Source organism: Melozone crissalis, unplaced genomic scaffold, assembly GCF_028551555.1.
Source record: "Melozone crissalis strain CALT ecotype California unplaced genomic scaffold, PUWL_Pcris_2 ptg000042l_1, whole genome shotgun sequence".
In the NCBI taxonomy this organism is placed as follows: Eukaryota; Metazoa; Chordata; class Aves; order Passeriformes; family Passerellidae; genus Melozone; species Melozone crissalis.
This window is the reverse complement of record NW_026535820.1, coordinates 61217087-61237197: the sequence shown is the minus strand read 5'-3', so window position 1 is coordinate 61237197 and position 20111 is coordinate 61217087.

The window sequence follows — 20111 nt, the reverse complement described above, 5'->3', positions numbered from 1 at the left end:
AAAATGTACTCAGCAGGTCCTTGATTCTCTATTAGTGCTGTTAGCGATTTTTTGTAAAGCAGGTCCTTATGTGAAGGCACAGGAGAAAGCTGCTCCTGTGATCTCTCTGATCACTCTTTCCAAGTGTTACAGCTCCCAGTATGGGGCTATTTGGGTGTATCCCAGTGAGAGGTTTGGATCTTTATGTGATAATGGCCTCTGTTCCTGTCTTTCACCATGGCATGCTGATGAACTAGGTAGGAATACTCTTTGCCTGCAGAATACTCTACATCATTACTTGCAGTGATAATACCATCACTTGTATATCCTTAAACCAAAAAGAGAAACTACTTAAGTATAATCTCCTCTAGAAACCTGTGGGTAACCAATTTGATTTCACAGAGTCATTCCAGGACCACTTAGATTCATAGAGGCCCACATGCAGTGTGACCAAACATGCAGTGGAGCACTAGTGCATGTCAGTTTGCACAAATATGCCTACACTAGATATTAAATCTTCACAGTAGACTTTGTACCAATATATCCTTGTCCTTTTCATTTTATATTTGAAATTATAATTAGTAACAACAGGTGCAGACTAGCTTCTCCCTGCAGAAAAGTAAAATGCTATTGGAGAGCTAGCAAGGAGAAGGAATGCAGATTTCAGAATGGCACATGGAGCAGCTACAGTACAATTGCATGTTGGATTGGCTGTGGCTCTTCTGAGCCATCATAGCTTGTCTGCTATTTGTATCAAGTTCAAAGTTGTCTCCATAAGAAACATTCCGTTTCCACACAAACCAAAGATGCCTGTTTACTCTTGCAGCTCTCCTTCCATCTTTGTTACTTAATGATTCTTGGCTTTTCTCTCTTTGCTGTCTTCACTGTCATGTTGATGCAGCTGATAGTGAATGCTGTCCTTATTTTAACCCCAGTCATTTTGTTTGGCTTTTCAAGCACCCAACCCACAGTGAGTCCAGAATCAGACATTTAACTACATTAATTGCAATGTGGGCGCATTGCAGTAGCTTTCATACACTGGCTGGCTGTTTCATTATTTAGAGAAATTTCCTCTACTTGCCACTGCCTAATATACATGTTTAGACTGCTGGGCACCAGTAAATATGCGTTATTGCCCTTTTGAATTTTTTTTCATTAAGCCTGAAATCTGCTACAACTAGTGTTCTGTCACATAGATTCCTTACACATGTCCTACCTAGTTTATTGTTTCCTGATGGGAAATATAGCAAGGAAGTCTAGGCAGAGGGTTTTGAGAGGATTGAGATTACAGATTGTAGTGTCTGTGAACTGAGCTGTAGTGTCTCAGTTTACCACTACAACTGAACAAATGACAGGACTCTTTGTATGCACCTAGAGCCTCAACATGTTTGAAGCTTAATCTAGTCCTATCCCAAAGGCCTTGGAAGTTCAAATTTGGATGCTACTGTTGTCCTGCTATATTAGCAATATCTGTTCAAAATGGTGGCTCAGCTTACAATGACCTTGGGCTCTGTTGACTTTGATGGGTCAGAGGAGAGATGGAAATTGTGCAGGGTGAGGTCTCTAGGTGGAGTCATTTAATGTCTTGTCTGTGTTCTGGTACCACCAGTCTCAAGTATTTAAATGGTCTTAAGTTAATTCTCCAAAGGGTTTATGAAGTGAGATGAAGGACACTAAAGCAAATTATCGAGTGATAAAGCAGCTGTATATTTTCTTTTAAAGTATTTTCTCATTTTTGAGTTCCAAGGTGCCAGTTTGGCCGTGATTTGAAGTGATTGTGTTGTTTTGAATTTTGTGTTGTTTGTTTGTGTTTTCTTTCATGTTCTCTTGGGTTTTGGGTGTTTTTACACCGCCGTTAGTTTCATAGAGAAATTTTAGATCTCACGTAACCGCTAACATTTGGGAGCTGGAACTTTAACCAGAACATCAAAGACTGTAACACTTTTGATTGAAATTGTTGGACCTGGCAAGACTCGGCTTTCTGATTGGCAGTTTTCTTTTATAGGCATGATCAATTGCAGTAGGTCACCTAAAATAACACCTAAAATAGCTGTAAAGACCCCAAAAACTAAAATTATATATTCCTTCAGTCCGGTACAAAGTAATTGAGAACATCAAACACATCCATCCAAACCCCAAATGTGTTATACATGCTAATCTGTACTTACATGTTACAGTTCATATGTTAGATTGTGTGCTTTACATGCATGTTTGCAAAGATTTTTGTATCTTTGCATAAAGAATACTTTTATATTATGGTGCATCAAAAGTAACCCTAACTAAGCCATATAAAGGCATATCACATCCTTCAGCTTTGTGACTCACTTCATTATATGCCAAACACAAATTCCAGCTCCCTGTGTTTTACTTACAATAACATTAGTGTTTAATTCCACAAACTCAATCAAAGCTACACTTAATATAAAGAAAACAGAGTCCTTATTTTATAGCTGCATTAAATACTTTCCCCTAATATCGTTTAGGGGGTGGCTTTTTTTTTTTTTTTAATTTATGGATTTTTTCACAAAGCTAGAGACTTTGCTTTGTTTTTAGTACTTGTATTTATAGTTGTGGAATGATCATTTTCTGGTTGATTTCACATTGAGCTCTCTCAAAACTAGTTTTAATAGTTCCATGCCCTTTAAATCTTTTTCTTTCTATCACTGCTGTTACAATATATTATACTTTATATTCTTAAGCTATTAACTTGGTGCTCAGTTAATGATTTGTTGGTGGTTTAAGGGAGTGTATCTGGGTTGTTTGTATTGGTACTAGCTCTTTTTTATTTTTTTAGAAGGGCAAATAATATAAATAATTCCAATAGCGGAAAAAATAAACCAGCAAGGAGCTTGTTTCATGAGGCTTAGATAAGATGAGCCAACACATAATATATCAATCAACCTATTTTTGGCTAAAAGCTTGCATGGTGTTTGGTAGTTAATGATGATGTGCTTTTCTTGGAGAGATGCAAAGGACAAAAGGGATTTTTCTTTTCTTGATGCTTCACCTCAAATGTTTAAGGAAATTTCTGAGTTACTTCTGGACTGTTTTGATTAATCTGCAGTGCGTGCTGGGTTTGGACTGTGGGATAATCTCTAAGCAGAAGATGGAGAGGGACTAAAACAAAGAAAGAAAGAAAGGGGAATATAGGGAATGGAGAAAGAACTGCTTTCCTGTTCTCATAATGTGCCTGTTGATGGAGCTTTACTTTGTAAGGAGCAGTCTCTTTGCTGTTCCTAGACTTCCAAAATTAGATGGTTGTGTATGACAGCACCACACCTGAAATGATGCAGGACACAATGCCCTCTAAGGACTCTGGGTTTCCACTGTGTCCTAGGTTAGGGCAGTACAGCGATGCCTCCTTGAGGCTCCCTAAAATTTGCAATGACTTGACTATGGATAGTAGCCAAGTGCCTCATATGGAGTTCCTTTGTCAAATGGGGACCTGAATGTACTCCTGTGCCCAGTGTCTCATTTACCAGGTGCTATTTGTTTTCCTCTTAGCTCCACTTTCCCTACAGGACAAAATGCCATCTATCTTTCTTGCTCTGGGACTGGCTGCTGTTTTAATTCCTTAACTAAGTGCTGGTCTTCCTTGTTTTTTGAGGGGACTGCTGCTTCCGAATGTCTAGTTTCTTCTTTCTCTTTAGTACTATATGAAGAGAGTAGTGTCACAACTTTGGAATGACAAAAAGATATTTTGGACAGACCAAACTCATGGCATAGCTGTGCTTAACCACAGAGTTATTTTTTCCTTCTTGAGAAGTTGGACAGATATGGGAGATCTTTTTCAGGCTTGTGATAATTGGTACTTGATCAATATGTGCTTCCATGCAACAAAATAACCCTTATGATTATATTTATTGAATGTGTGTATTTTATTATGCTTACTCCAAAAAGGTTTGCATATACATATAAGTCATATAATAGCCCAGATGACCAAATGAAAGGTTTTACCTCCTTGAAGCTGAGAATATATTTTGGGAAGTGTGGTCTGAAGGACAGGATCTCCAAGTTGTGACACAAACTGGAAAAGGTTTTACAGTGAAATGTCAGAAAAGCACACCCTGAAAAGGTGAAGTCAGAGGGGAGAATGGGCCATTGAAAGGTCTGATTTTTCTGCTGTTGTATTTACAACCAAGCAGAGAAAATGAGTAAAACTGCATGGAGCAAGAAAAAGTAGTCAGTGTCCTTTGCTGCAATCTGTTTTGGCACTCCTCTTTCTCTTCATTACCCAAATAATAATTCCATGAAATGCAATTTTTCTGCTGAATTTCTTTAGGGTCTGGATCTAAGTACATGTGGGTAGGATTCTTAACACTGCCTATTATGTCCTGCGTCTTTTGAAGAGATGTTCTTCCTCTCCATCTGATGCAAATATCTGATATGTGGTGAACGTGTACCTGGAATTGCTGTCTATTGGCTTCCCACTGTAAGCAGCCCAAGGAAAGGTTGCAGCTTTTTACCTGTGTGGTAGTTTTTCCATCCTCCAGGTGGCTACAGAGGTGATGTTGTTGCAGGTCTTTGAGTCAAAATCTGCCATCTCACATATAAATAGATATCATTCCCCAAGTGCTGTCATAAATGTACCTTTGCATGGAATGTTTTAAATTGAGAAACATGTGAAATACCTGGCCTTGCCTTCCAAAATCAATAAAGTTTACAAGTTATTTGCAAGTTATATATGTGTAGATATGCATCTAGTCCTTGTTGTGCTGTTCCAGGTCTGTGTTAAACTGCTAAACATAAATGTGCTCAGGGAGGATTTAAAGTCTAATGCTCTTTCTGAGCAGAGTCACCAAGGGTTTACTGTTACCATACAGAAATGTTCCTGTAGGTGATGTTTTGTCAATGGGGGAAGATATTGCCATGCTGCTTCTGGAAGCACTAAAATCTATCTATTTTATAACTGTACTTTTTCCTACCTTAGCAGTCTCTAGTCTTAGCATCATGCTTTTTCGGATTTTTTTGTCGGTTTTGATGTTTGGTTTTTGTTTTGGTTGTTTTTTTTTTTCTTTTTTGCCAGTCCTAATATTAAGCCTGGATGATACATTTTATTTTGTAAAGCATCCCTCACATAGTATCCACCATCACTCCAGGGATAAATAGGATATCTAATGCCATCTGGTATGGGTATAGAGGTGATTATACTGAGTAAGGTAAGGGATGTGGCAGTGAGGTGCCTCAGCTTTCTTTGTCTGAGAAGTCTTTTGCAGTCAGGACATTAGCAGAGGTACCAAAGCAAATGGTGAACTGTAGTGGAAGGGGAGAGAAATCAAGAGGAAAATAAGGTGGCAAAAAAAGTCTTTGTGAGAGTAGGAGCTCGATTTTGTTGCTGCTGCTGAATTTTGTTTCTATGGGTATATTGGTGAATCACAAAGCAGATGCAGGGAGTTGTGGGAGAGAAAGGCAAGAACGAGTGAAAGGACAGAAAGAAAGCCAGTACTTGTTGAATACAGGGGGCACAGTTCACTGGTTGGCCAGATTAAGCCTGTGAAGGATTTTTGCAACAAGGAGATTGATTTTGATCTGAATCCCATAATGATGTGAAAACCAGTGGAATTGTCCATGGCAGCCAAATCCAAGTATTCAAAGGTTGTGAGTTTTCTCTCTGTGTTCTCTCAAGATATCTTGAAATTGGTGTAAATGTCACAGGACTTGAAAAAATGATCCAAAGTGGTTTTATTTCCTTTTTTAAAACTTCATTCTTTTCCTCCAGATTTATCAATTTTCAGCCTTCTCTGAGACCTTGCAGAGCACCAAAACCATCAGAAATACTTACGCTGATATAGTCTAAAATGCCTTACTTCTGTCTGAGAGATTCACCTCAGATATTACACTGATGACTTTCTAAATAGGTCATGTCACAAAATATTTGCCAAAAGTATTACTTTTGTTTCTCTCTTCAATTCATATGGAATGTCACCTTTATGAAGACAAGTTTTTTGTTTTCTTGTTGGTATTGTTTTGGTTTACTTTTAAAATATATTGAGAGAATGATCTACAACATTAATTTGCTCATGGACTACTTTTAGTAGTCAGCCTCTGCAGATTTCAAGTGAGACTCTGGCATTGTGCAGAGGCCTGACAGTTCCTAAGCTATTATAAGTAATGTTGATCTATGCCTAGTTTACTTTTTAAAATAATGTTAGTGCAGCCACCATAGTGCCAGAATATAGAACCTCTCACAAACTGTCCAGGTGAGTCTTTTTATAAGGGGTACTGGCATGTGGGTATAGGAGTCTGTAGTAGTCCACCTGGGGAGATTCAAATGCAAAAGAATTCTGAGTTTTTTCAGCAGAGGTGTGTCTGTGCACTGCATTGGGCTCTCTGCAGCAAGTTTTTAACTGGCACATCAAAGCCAGCTTGTTAATTTTAATTGTCCCTGAAGAGTGGACAGGAGTGATAACAAATCATAATAAGGATAAACTTTTGTGTGTGTCACAACATGTCTGCGGTCCCTAGTTTGCAATTTTCACCACCTATTTTGATAGAAAGCATCCCAAGGACCATGCACAAACTCCTGGCTGTAGTTGTACTTCTTTAGGGCAAGCTGTGTGCACCTTTCACTGGTCCTGCAGTGACTACAGGAAGGACTGCATGAATTCCAAATGCATGTTTGACACAGGTGCAAAACTTTGGATTTTGAAAAGAAGTTAAAACCTTGGTTTCATTTAAAATGGAGGGAGAGAAAAAAAAAAGATTAAATTTTCTATGGCAAGTCAAAAATTAAGTATCTTTCTCTTGGTCTATTTTGATTTGACTTTGAAATAAAGCCTTAAAGCCCACGGTGTAAGCTTACTGCTTCAGCGGTAGCTCTATTTCTCAAGTAGGTTGCTTGCCAAGCATCCTAACTAAAGAGGATTTTGGAACCCAGAAGTCCTGGATCATCCATGGGTGTTGAGAGATGTCATAGAGCTTTGTGTTCTGCTCTGAGTGCCAGGAATGGGGACAGGACTATACAGATGTAGACACCTGATGCAGACAGCAAAATTACTCTGAGTTAATTTGGGGGCCAGAAGCCAACCTCTGCCTTGGTTTTTGCACCTTGCTTCCCAGCAGGGCTGATGGAATGGCCTTGCTCTTGGTATTTCATTCTGTCCTGTAGGCCAAGAGTCCCAGCTAGTGCTGAGCCTCCTCAGGCCCACAGAGCTGCTGTGTTGACCAACTCCATGGCAGCAGGCCTACAAGCTCTGGAGTCCCTGGCCGTGGATGTGATTTCACTGTGGAAATGGTTGCCATAAGGCATTGCTGGGCCAGAGGATTTAGCAGGATTAAGCAAGGGATTGAACAGTTTTTGTATCAATAACCAGAATATCCAGAATTATAGCTGTTAATGCTAACAAACTTTCCAGGTCTAAGTCCTACCTCAAGCTTTAGAGTTAAACATCTAGTGATCACCACAAAAAACACAAGAACAAACAAACAAAAAACCCCAAACCAAAACAAACAAACACAGTGAAAACCTTTCCAAGGAGTGGTATATCTGAAACCTTACCTCTAACAGATTTTCTTGTTTCTTTTTCTAAGACACTGAGTATATGGCTTAGGCCAGAGGCAGGATGTTAGAATAGACATGTGACAAGTAAAATTCCACGTGCTGGTGTTTATGTCTCCAGTGGCTTCCTCTAGTCTTATTCACCATGAAGACTAAGTGGTTTTGGTACATTTATTTATTTACAAAGCATTATCCAGCATTACTAAGGAGAAGTGCCTGTAAGTAAAGTGTATGTTGGCATGAGCTCCTGTCAATAGTTGGACAGCAACAGCAGATGCTCCCTGGCTGTACTTGTTCCAGTAACTGGGCATCTTCACAGAAACATGTCAAAGGGTGGCAAGGGAAAAGAATCTCACCTTTCATTAGGTTTGCTTTTGTGGGCTGAAGCTATGACTCATTTTTCAGGCATGAAAAACACCCACAGCACCACACCTCCCTGGCAAAGCCAGGTGCATGTGTGCTCCAGAGGCTAATTCTTGAGGGAAACCCTGGAAAGGCACTTGTTCGCCATGCCTGAATAACATCTAGTGTTGTTACCTCGGGCATTTTTCTGTCCAGCCCTGTTAGTAAAAGAGTATCATACAGAAATGTTGCTTTGCTTGGAATAGCCTTGCAGTACATAAAATAAAGGTCACTAGCTGTGACCTAAAAAGCTTAACAAGAGAATGTCTGGATTTTGAAAGCAAATGGGCTTTAGTCAGTGGTGCCTGGTTCTTATATCTTTGGTCCAACTGAAAAATTTCCATCTTCCCTTTTCCACTGTATAGGTGGGAAACTGAACACGCACAGGGAAAGAAAATGCTGGAGACCAGCACTAAATTCTGAGCAGTCTCAAAGTGGAGCTGCTAGCAGGGCTGTGCCTGTCATGGCCTGCTGCCCTTAAAAGAAACAAACCATGTTCTTCAGTATTTCATACATGCACATGAGCTCCAAGTCTTATTTCTTAATGTCTTGTTTGTTTCTGGTTATCTTCTTCTGATATAGGGCTCATTGTGGAAGTACTAAAAATTTCACAAACACATAGGCTCACCAGACAGATTTTTGTGCTTTTAATCAGTTAAATATTTAGTTCTTTGGGAGGTTGTTCTCTAGCTCCTGAACTGTGAACATGGGCCAAATGTCCTCAAACTAGGTAGAAAAAGACTCATAAAAGGCATAACTAATGAGATTCTGTAATTTGAGCAAGGATTGTTGGCTTGCCAGATCCTACATAACTAATGATTTAAGCAGCATGAATTACAGAGGCATTATCAGTGCAGGTTACAACTTTATTCTGCCTATAAGTTGCTGCATTTCTCCATTTAATGGAGGATGCTTTGGGGGCGGAAAGTGCTCAGCAAGTGAAATGCTAAGATTCCTGCTAAGAAGCAGACTTTGGATAAGGCTTCTTCTTTTTTTTTATTAATATTTTTTCTTCCTCTTCTGTCCTCGTGAAAGAGTAAGTAAGGATGCTGCAGTGTTTAAATGCATATGCAAGAGTTCTACCTGCCTGTAAGATCAGGAAGATGAGTCAGGCTGCAGATTGTTCTGCTGCACCACAACTGCAGATGTCATGTTCCTTTCTTTTCCTTTTGTCCTCTGAGATGTGTGGCTAGGTGTCCACAACAGTCACATAGTTAAGCAACACTCAGATAAAAAACTTCAAAGCAAAACCTTCTCTTTATTGTAATTTCTTAATCTATTCTGGCTCACAGCAAAGGCTTGGGGAACTTGAGCAAGGTTTTTATTTTTTTCTTTCTTTATTTTGCCACAGTGTGGACTACTATACATTAAAATATATCTTCAGTGCCAAAAGGGACATCCATTTAGATCTAAGCATATTTCCTTTAAAGTGGCTCTTTGTAAGCATACCTACTTATGCAGAGAGAGCAGATAAAGATGACAGGAATGAGAAGGGAATCCAGACTTCCCTCCTTTTACAGGTCAGGAATTTTAAACCCTGTGGGACAGCACACAAATGTACCCTCTGGGAGAGCTAATGACTTTGTTCTGTTCCTCACATGAAAAGCTATTTTGCCTTGATTTCAGCCTTTTTTTTCTCGAAGATGCTTCTTCTAGTAAAAATGGCAAATAATGGAAACATTTTTCTTTTGTGCACATGCATTAATGGATCCAGGCCTCCCAGCTAACAGCATTGCTGGAAGTAAGGGCAGTATCCCACTTGCAAAATGATGCTGGAATTAGTCGCAGAAAGATTACTCCCAAGTGGGCAGTTTCTTCAGTCTACTTGAACTACTTCTGAAGTAGGAAATCAAGAGTTGATTTTTTTTTCATATGCGAACAAGGCTAGGAGGGTTCTGGCTGGAGCACATTTTGTGCACATTTTCTAGTTTTCTGTGTTGTTTGTGGAGGGATGTTAGCCAATAAAAGGGTACAAATAGTTTCCTAATTGGACAGTTGGACTCTAATGCATGAGTCATCTTTTGTCCCTTTTGCTATTGTCCAGTGCCATCCCCACTTTCACATTCATTTCAGATTTAACAGGCTGTAGCTTTCTGAAAACCTCTTTCATCCTCTCATCCAGAAGTGTCTATGAGAACTCTGCCAAGGCTTTCATTTACTGGATCCAGGTCACACTGATGTGACATGATGTCCAGGAGAACACCTCAGGTGAGGTGATGCAGTCAGCTAAAAGTGAGAGCAGCAGCTCCTTAGGCCTTTCTCTTGCATGAATTGGCCTGTCTAGTGCAGGTGTGTCTCAGTGAGACCTGGCTGTCACTATTCCAGTTTCAGAACTCATTTATCCACAAGGATCTCTTTCCTGTGCAGTGTAGCCAAAAAGCCAACATCCCTTTTATGATAGAAAATGATATAAAGTACACTGGGTAACTTTATGCATTTATAACCACAACTCAGATTATATAATAAGTTAAAAAAGTTCCTGCTTGATTGAATACATAAGCAGGTAGGTTCTCTGGTAGTTTATGGTGCTAAAATTGCTGGCCAGTTCTCATGAGCCTTGTGTTACAGCATTGGAGTTCTCTGGATATCACTGCAGTTCAGACAGAACACTGTAACTGGTATGTTATTTCAAGGTGTAAGAACTGATATCAATTGTTTTCTTTTCTCTGCTGAAATTCTGAAAATATATGCACAGTTATGATGTACTTGACCACTCTTGCTAAGTGAGACTCCCTCACATACTTGTGTGGGATACCACCAGTGATAGAACAGGAACTCCAGAGGTGGACCCATAGTTGTGGTGGTGTGCTCCAATTCAAAATATCTTAGTTAAATTATGTTGGGACTAAACTGAATTAAGTCTTTGAAAGATTGGAAGTAGTAATTATAACCAGACTAATATTTCCTTACTTGAAATAAAAACAATGCATGTGTATTTCTTTAGTTTGTGATATATTAAATTTTCTGGTATGTTAAGCCAATTCAGAATAGACTTTTTTGTTTAAGGTTTCCCAAACCCTCCTTTTCATGACCTGTCCTGTGAAGTTTATGAGGATAAATAGAAATTTGTAATTGATTCTTCTTCCATCAATATGCAAATTAATGGGACTATAATTAGGAAAACTGGGAACTTGCTGCTGTTATGCTTCCTTGAGAACCTGCTAGGGGCATGATGTGCTTTCTAACACCCCTATGTAACTGTGATCTCTGATCTAGAGGGTGAAAAAGGAAGAGGAGGAAGGATGTGTTTAGCCAGAAAGTCATCCGAACTCACTGCTTGAGGTGGTTAAGAAAGCTGACAAAATAATTGCTGTGAGAACTTCTCTTCTGAGCCAAGGCAGAGTTGTTGACTGGGCTGAGGTCAGTACACTGTGTCAACTAGGTACAGGAAAAAAAGGATAAAAACCTGACACCTGACTGCCAGGCAAGACAGGCAGTGGAGAGTGGGGGCAAATTGGGCACATTAGGAAGCAGAGAGGGATCTCAGGAAGCACATAGCCACAGACAGGGTAAACTTGCATTGTGAGATCCAAGAGAATGGCAGTGCTCATCCACAGTGACTGTTGCTTTGGCTCCTCTCTTGCCTGTGCTCCCAGTGCTAGAGGAAGGGAATGAAGAGGGAGAGTGTAGCTGTCACCTTCCATTTGTTGGTGTGCCTAAAGGTTGTAGAGGTGAGTGCCTGGAGGCTGGACAGCTGGGGATTCAAGAAGAGAGAATTTTGGTGTTGCTGCTGCCCTTGGGGCATGTCTCCTTGTGCAGGTCTGTGCCTCAGACACAGGCTTTATTTTTTTGGTTTATCTGCCTTACAGAAGTCTGCAACAGAGACGTGCCACTTTATAGCATGTCTTAAGCGATAGTTTGGTGAGCCAGGACAAGTTGGAGGCTGAAAATTAAATTTGTTCTTTCTTCTGGGGCCCTATACTCTGAGCGATACCTTGTGTTTTGGGTCTTGCCTGTGTTTGCCATAAATACTCCTCATCAATATTCTTCTTCATTTCTCGGGATCATTTTCCAGATGTGGCTGTGAAACACTGTTCTCCAAGTATTTCTTCACATCAATACCTTATTTATTACTCTTCAGTTCCCAAGGAACATATCTAAGTGGGGGATTTACCTCTGGTCCCTCCTATTTGTACCACCCATCCATTAGTCATGATGCTGATACATATGAGGAGCTTTGCAGAAATGATGAGTTTAAATACTAATACCCTGATAATTTTTGGTTTTTGTTGTTTCAACCATATACGCAGCAGATATTATAATTTACCTAATAACTGAATATCTGAAGTTTGTCTAAAAGTCATATTTGTAAAAAGAAGGAAATGGATAACTGCTTCCAATGAATTAGAGTTCTGGTAAGACATAGAGATGTTAATATAGAAGGTGAACGTGCATATTGGAACATTGCTTATATTGATTATGTTTCTTATGCTCATATCTTTCAAGTATTTTATAGAATTTTTTAGTATTTTTAACATGTGTGTTTTCTTCAAAGGTAGTTTAAAATATAAAATATTTAAAAATTTGATGCTTTTAAGCCTAATATTCCTGTGTTTAAATGATTTCTGAACAGTGTAGGAGTTTCATGATTTTTTCATCACTGAAATTGTCTTGATCTGTAGATTGTTCTCAAGCAGCTTGTTATGACTATGTGGGATAAAAAATTTGTGTTGGTTACTTTGATTGCATTATTGGAATCAGGATTTGGGTGCAGATACTTAAAATTTCAAGTCCCAAATTTGATTTCCACAAACATTTCCTAACATTCAGGTTTTTCCTCCTTAATGGCTTTGCTTGGTTAACTCCTCACAGAAGCAGCTGAAAGTATTAGCTAGTTGTTACTGCTGTAGTTATTTTAGGTATATTACACTGTTTCATTTAATCACAGTCCTATTTTTACATGAATAATTTGAAAACAGAAAGCAGAAATTACACCTGATCTAGTGTCTGTGAAGCACATTGAGAATCTTCCTCCAGAAGAAGGAAAATTAAACAGCAAGTGGAAAACAGCACTGTTGTAGTGACATTGCAGCAAACATTCATTCATACAAGCAGGGATTTCTAGAAAAAATAATCTTATACATAAGGTGATTAAGACAAGTAAACCCAGCATTGCTTCTTTGTTGTTAAACAAAGATGTTATTCTCGCTCTTGTAAGATTTAGTAAGACATTAAGCATGTGTGCATGATGTCAAGATATTGGCTCCAGCATGTGTTCTTACAGCCTTTATAGTTTGTGATGACATAATTAGGTACATTCTGTGAAAGTAACTTAAAATTTTACTGTCTGTTCCAGTGAATTGAATGTGTTTGGTCCGGGATATCTTGCTGGAACGTTTGCAGGGCCTTATTTCTGGAGGCTTGAGGAGTTCAGAAGTGAAACCATCTTTCTTTTGTTCAGCGCAGTCATGTGCCTGCAGGTTTCCATGTGTTCCCAGTGCCCAGAGATGCTGTCACCACTCAGTGCCTCATAAAACCCCAAGATCCCTGGCGAGAATCCTCCTTTGGATTTCTTGGCCTGATGAACAGCTGTACCTCATTGCAGTTTGCAGGCAAACTGCTGTTCAGCCTGGAACTGAAACTGCTGGCTTAGATGTTCAGAGGTACAGATCACCAAGCAGCACTGAGCTTGGTAAGCCCAAGCTCTCTTTTTGTATTTCCTGTTTGTCCTCTCTCTCAAAAAAAAAAAAAAAAAGAATCTGTGCAGCCCTTGCAACTGGTTTGCCCTTCTGTTTCTGGTTCCCAGTTATTAAATACCTTATGCTTGGAATGTTGCCATCCTCTGCAGGATCTCAAAGCAGTTGGAGACCTTGTTCACAGCATCCTCTGAAACAGGTACCTAGTGCATCTATTATAGAAGTAGCTCAGCTGAGCGCAACAGGTTACCTCACCCAAGGTAAGGCAAGCATGTCTGCACACAGCCAAGGACAGGCTGCAAGTGTCCAGGCTCCAACTTCAGCTATTATACTCATTGTTTTTGTAGTAATATATACAACAAATGCATTGTAACTTAAACAAAAAATAGTAAGAAAATAGGAAGCATGCAGTCAATGAGCTGTTGTTAAATTTCTGGCGTTCACTGTCCAATGTCATCAGAAAAAAAAAAAAAAGGTAACTTGTTGGGATATGTTTTGAAAACCAAGCTCAATTTGTTTATGTGTATTAAATCACACTAAGAATATATATAAGAACAAGAAATGCTGCTTCCCTAACCCAAGCTGTCTCTACAAGAGCTACATTTTTGGAAACAAGCAGTTTTTAAGACAGAGTGGACAAAACAGTAGTAATTTGCAGCTGAGGTCCTTCATCAGTCTGGAATTATTCTAGCTGGATCAACTCCTTGATTTCTGTAAATCAAGTCTCTGTGGTTGAGCTCCAAACGAGCAAGGCTAGTTGTAAATGTTCTTTTTTTAAAATTTCAGACTTGGGACTCAGCAGGATCTTGACACTGCAGTATTTTATAAAAGAGTAATTGGGGTTAGATTTCATAATACAAGAGCTTGTGTTGGGAGGGGACCCAACACGAGGTACTTGTCTGTGGTGCTCCCTGGATCCCCGAATAACGTCTGCTTCGAGCTGCTTTTTCAAGTATGTTGCCATTCTGCTGTGAATGGAAAAAAACCCCAGAACATGCTCCAGTCTGGACTTGGCCACGGTGTTTCTCTGCCTCAGGAACTCAGCTGGCCTTGCATGTGTGTCGAGGGTGGAGACTAACAGCTTGGAGTGGACTCTCCAAATAGCTGCACAGGTTGCGTTTGTGGATTTTTAAAAGCTGTGGTTGTTGTACCAAAACAGCTGGGCCCTGCACAGAGAATTTTCCATCCTAAGTCCTGAGCTGCTCTGTTCAGAGCTCTGTGGGTGAACCACTTGCTGCTGGGTAGGGGAGGGACTTACAGTGTTGAACCTGAGTCATCCAAGAGGGGTGAGCACACTTGGGGGGTTCTCTGTGGCTTGTGGTGAGAAGCAGTAAATCAGGCTTTGACATCAAATCACCTGTCAGACCAAATGCCCTCTCTCTTGAGAACCTAAAGTATTTTGTATTCTTTGTGACTATCTGGCGTGGAGTTCCCAGTGTCCCAGGGCTAGACAACACAGTCCTGAATGCAGACCTGGGCATCAACAGCCTGGTTGTGCCACTGTGGATTGTTTTGGGAATGATTGCCCCAACAGCTTCATGTTTACTTGCATGTGGGATGATGGTTGCACAGAAGGGAAAGCTATGGATATTTCAAAATAGCATGGCATCAAATTCTGGTTTTCTAAAAGGCAGGTAGAGAGAAGAGAAAGGGTAGGTGTGGCATCATGGAAGCAATGACATGCATGCAGGTGGTGTGTTTGTATTTATGCAAGGAGGTATTCCCTGGGGTGCCTGCCTTGTCTGACTGTATGTCTAATATAATTCCCTTAAGGCTGACATCCACTTCCAGCAAAGAACATTGCAGGGTTACTACTGTAGCTGAAATATTCCATGCATCTAAGTGTCCTGCTTCCAGAGAAATTTGCTAAGTCTGTTCTCACTGTGGGAACATTCCCAATTCTTTCAATTATTGAAAAGATCTATTGCTTTCCTCATCCTTAGATCATCCTTTGGCCCATGTAGGACTGCTATTACTTGACTTTCTAAATTTAGCAATATTAAGCACCTCAAAAAATTCGTTTAGTTCCCTACGAAAGTGACATTCAAAAGGAGAAAAAAATATTTTTCTCTTCTTCATAATAGTTTGTGTTCAAAGTGCTTCCATTTGATGAAAAATGTTTTCTTTTCAACCATTAGAAGGAATGGAAAGTATGCCAGACAGCCTCACTAAAACAAGTTGGCACAGAAAACGACATGAAGAGAGAGGAGGGGGGGGAACCCAAATACGTGGAGCATTACTACTATTGGACTGAGAAACAGCACCACTTCACACCAAGAAATTTACTGGACCTTGACAAAGGACACAGAAAATTGGCAGCATTTTAGGTCTTAAAGCAGTATTGGTGCTTCAATTATGGCTGATGGAAAACTGAGCATTGATGTAGAGGTGATATATGAGCAGGGCTTTTTTTGGGTCTACTTTTAATTTTGAAATAACATAGCTTTAAATCTAAACCCAAGTACAAAACACAATGGCAATTGGATATACATATTTAAATTGCCATCTTCTCCTTTGTAACTGGCAGGTGGTGTGATAAGTGAGATCCTTTTAATCTGTGTATATGTAAACTAACTTAATGTCTTTTTGGTTAATAAATATTGCACATGTGTGTTGCAATGACATTACTTCATGGGCTCTCACCTCTGCTCTTTGGTTGATTAATTTACAGCACAATATCCCCACAGGATAAATATGGGGTTATCTCTTTTTCCACTTTGGTACCCACCTGCGTTGTGTCTGCTAGGCTCTTTGAATGCTCTGGAAACCTTCTGCCATGCAAAATCCAGTAGGATAAACATGAATCACTTCCTCTTTGCTGGTTTCATGGTACTTTGTTGTTAGTACCCAGGCACTAGTTTTGAAACCTTCCTGGAAGACATTGTTATTTCTGAATCAGTTTTGGTCTGGCTGTACTCTTTGTCCTGGGAGTCTGCCCCAGACTTTTTTCTTAATCTGCTGGTTAACCACACAGTGCATCAGCTGGTTAACCACACAGGTTCCAGGGCTGCCATGTGAAGCACATGTTCTGCCTCCACCTGAAATCCTGGGCATTGAGGGCAGGGGACCTGCACGTGCTGGCCACACTCTTCCCTGCATTTTGGGTGAGCAGTGCTTGCTGGCAGGTCTGTCCTCTGTACAACATAAATGTAGCTGGGTCATGCCCTCAGGCTTGGGAACTGATGTGTGTTGTGAGCGCATCCCTGTGCCAGAAAGTTCTTCTCTCCTGGAAAGGTAACCACTTTTTCTGAACATGTACCTTTTTCCCCTCTAATTACCCTCAGCCCTTACAACAATACTGCTGGGAGTCTTTCCTTGCCTTTGGACCTGCACTTAGTAGGGAAGCAATTTAAACCATCCAAGCATGAGATGTAGCATAATCAGCATCTGCTCTCTCCCAATTTGACACCTGCAATGTATCTGCAGTAGCCCAAGGGGCTGTGTTCACACTCTCATGCTGTGGTAGGGGAAGACCAGCTCATCCAGACTCAAGGACTGGGTACTTGTCCACATGCTTCTCATGTTCTTGTCCCAGTGGTGATGTTCCACTGCAGCTTGAAGCTACCCTCTACCCTCTTTCCACCTAGTTCCTGGAAATTTATTTATCTTCTTTACCCTGTTTCCAGTCATGGAATTGAGTCTTTAAATGATGGTATTTGAGTTTCCTGTGTGGCCTGGAATTTCCTCCTGCTTTTCTCAAGTTTGCCTACTAGGGTTTTGCATTTAGCATCAAAATAACAGGGCTTCTACGATGCTTTCCAGGTTTTGGGGTCCAAGCATGTTAGGGAAGATGGTAACATTTAGGTAGCACACTGAGCATGAGCTGCTAGGAATAACTAATAAATAGGTCCATAATGCTTAGCTATGGTTAAATAACCAGCTTGCAGGTGATCCCTCAAAAGATTCAAGTGATGAATGCAGGAGTTTAGGAGGCACGCTGAGGTGGTGGAGTTAAAAGTGGCTCTTCAATGTCTCTGTGGACATGCAAATGGTTAATTCCTCAATGCCAGTAGATGGCTCCCAAGAGCATTGTCTATAGGCTATTTCCCAACGCACATGAAGCAGGATTTTGGCGCACCGATAGCCAGCCTCCTGTGCTCCATGACGCATCCGCTGAAATTTGCACAGCACCAGGACATCTGTCTGCAGGCTGGTGGTGTTGTCCTGTGGCCACAAGGCAACACATTGCCTCATGCTGTATGGGGAGAAGTCTGATTTCCTGGTGACATGGGGATGGTGGTGAGGAAGAGTGGCCCACATGTGAGGCGATAGGTCGAGATCCTGAAATAACAGTTGTGTTGCGGAATAACTCAGCTGGTTATACATCAATAATGCTGGCTGAGTGGAGGTGATGAGAGCAGGTGGAAACCCTTCAGAGTCTTTCTGTGCTGGCCAGCAGGACCTGACTGCTTGTTACTTTTGCCTCCAAAAATGAGGTCCCTGATTTCTCTGCCAAAAATAGAGATGATAAATAATTGTTATAACTGCCTTCTTTTTATAATTACCTCCAAATGGATTTTTTTTCACAGAGATTCTAATTAAGTTTTACATTAATTCTAAGTGTGCAGAATCCTTTTACCAGCAGAAGAGTCTTCTGGGAGTTTCTGCTCTGTTGCAGCTTTGAAGGCCTGGTTCTAGTCCATTTTCTGAGACCTGTACACCTTGGGACTACTATTCTGTTTGACTCCCCCATTAAATGTCATGAGAACTCTTATACTTTCCAGTATTTGACATCCTTAATAAGATTTGTGTTTTTGAAGGCAAATGTGGTTCCCTGGGAAATCTGGGGAGACAGTCTCTTTTGGCACTAGGGGAATTCTCCATCAGCTGAAGTCAATCAGGAATACTGTCACAAAGGGCTTCCTTTGTGCATGGGAAATCTGAGGGCAGAGCTATGCTGATATTCAAGAACTGGACAGCAGTTTGCTCTTGGGTGGCTTGCTTTCAGTCTGGTTCCTGTATCTAAAAACTGCCCAGAAGATGCCAGTTCAGAGCACAGGGCTGCCTGGTCAGAATGAACAGAGGGAACAAGTGAAGGAGTTGAGGCTGAAGCACAGGGAGTTTAAGGGAAGAAGGCTGTGTCTGCCTGGTCTGTAGAGAAGGATTTTTCTGGGTTTTTTTCTGAAAATGATGGGAAGATTGGTGTGGATAAACTTCCTGGGGCAGTTTTAGTTCTGAGGCTATACAGTACTTGAAACACTCTTTCTTTTTACCTGTGTTTCCTAAACATTATTGTAATATCCTGTAAACCTGAAAAGAGTATGGAAAAGAAGAAGGGAGCCAGAAGCAAACTGTTCTTAGAGGACAACCCAGGCACTTGTTACTAAAATACTCTCTTAGAAAATGCCATAGCTGTGCTGATGTCCCCATATTGCTGCTTTTTTTTTTTTTTTCTGTAGCATCATTGTCATGGCTGATGATAGGTTACCAGCAAGGAGCATCATGAAGCCATGCCACACTGCACATACATCTTTGGTAGGGTGTCAAAAGACCTTTCTCTGGCACTTAGGAAACGCTGCATTAGCTGAGAGAACATCTGGAATGGAACGGTGCCATAAAACTGTGTACAATGCTTTAGGAATATGATGTGCATGGGTGAAAATCAGCACTGTGTGTTATGGAGGCTGTGAGGTTGGAAACATTCAGATGATGCTCTGGCCTTCCAAGGGAGGAATTTCCCCAGTCTTCATGTGTACTTGGAGGGCATGTTTACATCTTTTTGCTCTTATATGTGTATTTGTATGTACATATGTCTTGGGTGTTTAACACAGACAGTGCACCCAGAATGAGGAGGCATGATTTCCTGTTACAATGCAGTTGGTGCATTGAATAAAATGCATTATTTACCTTTGTTTAGTGGTAAGTAATGGCTGGAAATCTGACAAGTTTATGTGATGGTTTAATGAGTTTTTTTGTGTAATATGTTAGCTTTCAGCAGAAGTTTGGCTGCTGCTGCCTTCTACAGGACTGCAGCTCAATGTATGGTTTAGGTGCATTATTTCTGATATAAACCAGCCACCTGAGGGCAATTATCTTGTGTACAGTATCTTTTATACATAAAGTTTTTTTAACTACAGTGTGGGGAGTAAAAATGAGGATAGGAGTTAAAGAGAAATAAAAAGCACTAGGTAAACCAGCACCTAATTAGCCTTCCTCATGTAGGTTTACTTGATTTTCAGTATGTCTGTACAGCCTTCTGGTGGTTGTAGCACTTCCCTTTGGTAAGTAATCTGGTCCCAAGGAGTGAAATAGTCCTGAGGTTTTCTGTCAACCTCTATCACTGCCATGTATTGTGGGGTGGAGCCTATGAACACTGCTGTTCTGGGATCCACAGGAAGGCTGAGAAATTCACTGTCCAGCAATTTCTCTCTCTCTTACTACCTAATGCATCTTCCTTCAGGAAATACAGGATCAAGGGACCTAGCTGGATTGCTCTGGGTGCTTTGCAGTCAACTTTATTCTTTCATTCTCAGTTTTGATGGTGGCTTGTCAAAAAAGTCTTGTTTCTCCAACTGTGTTGAAGTGGTGGGAGCACAACTGAAGTTCTTGCCACAATCCTCAGATGCCTGCAGTGGACCATGGTGCATGAAAACTCA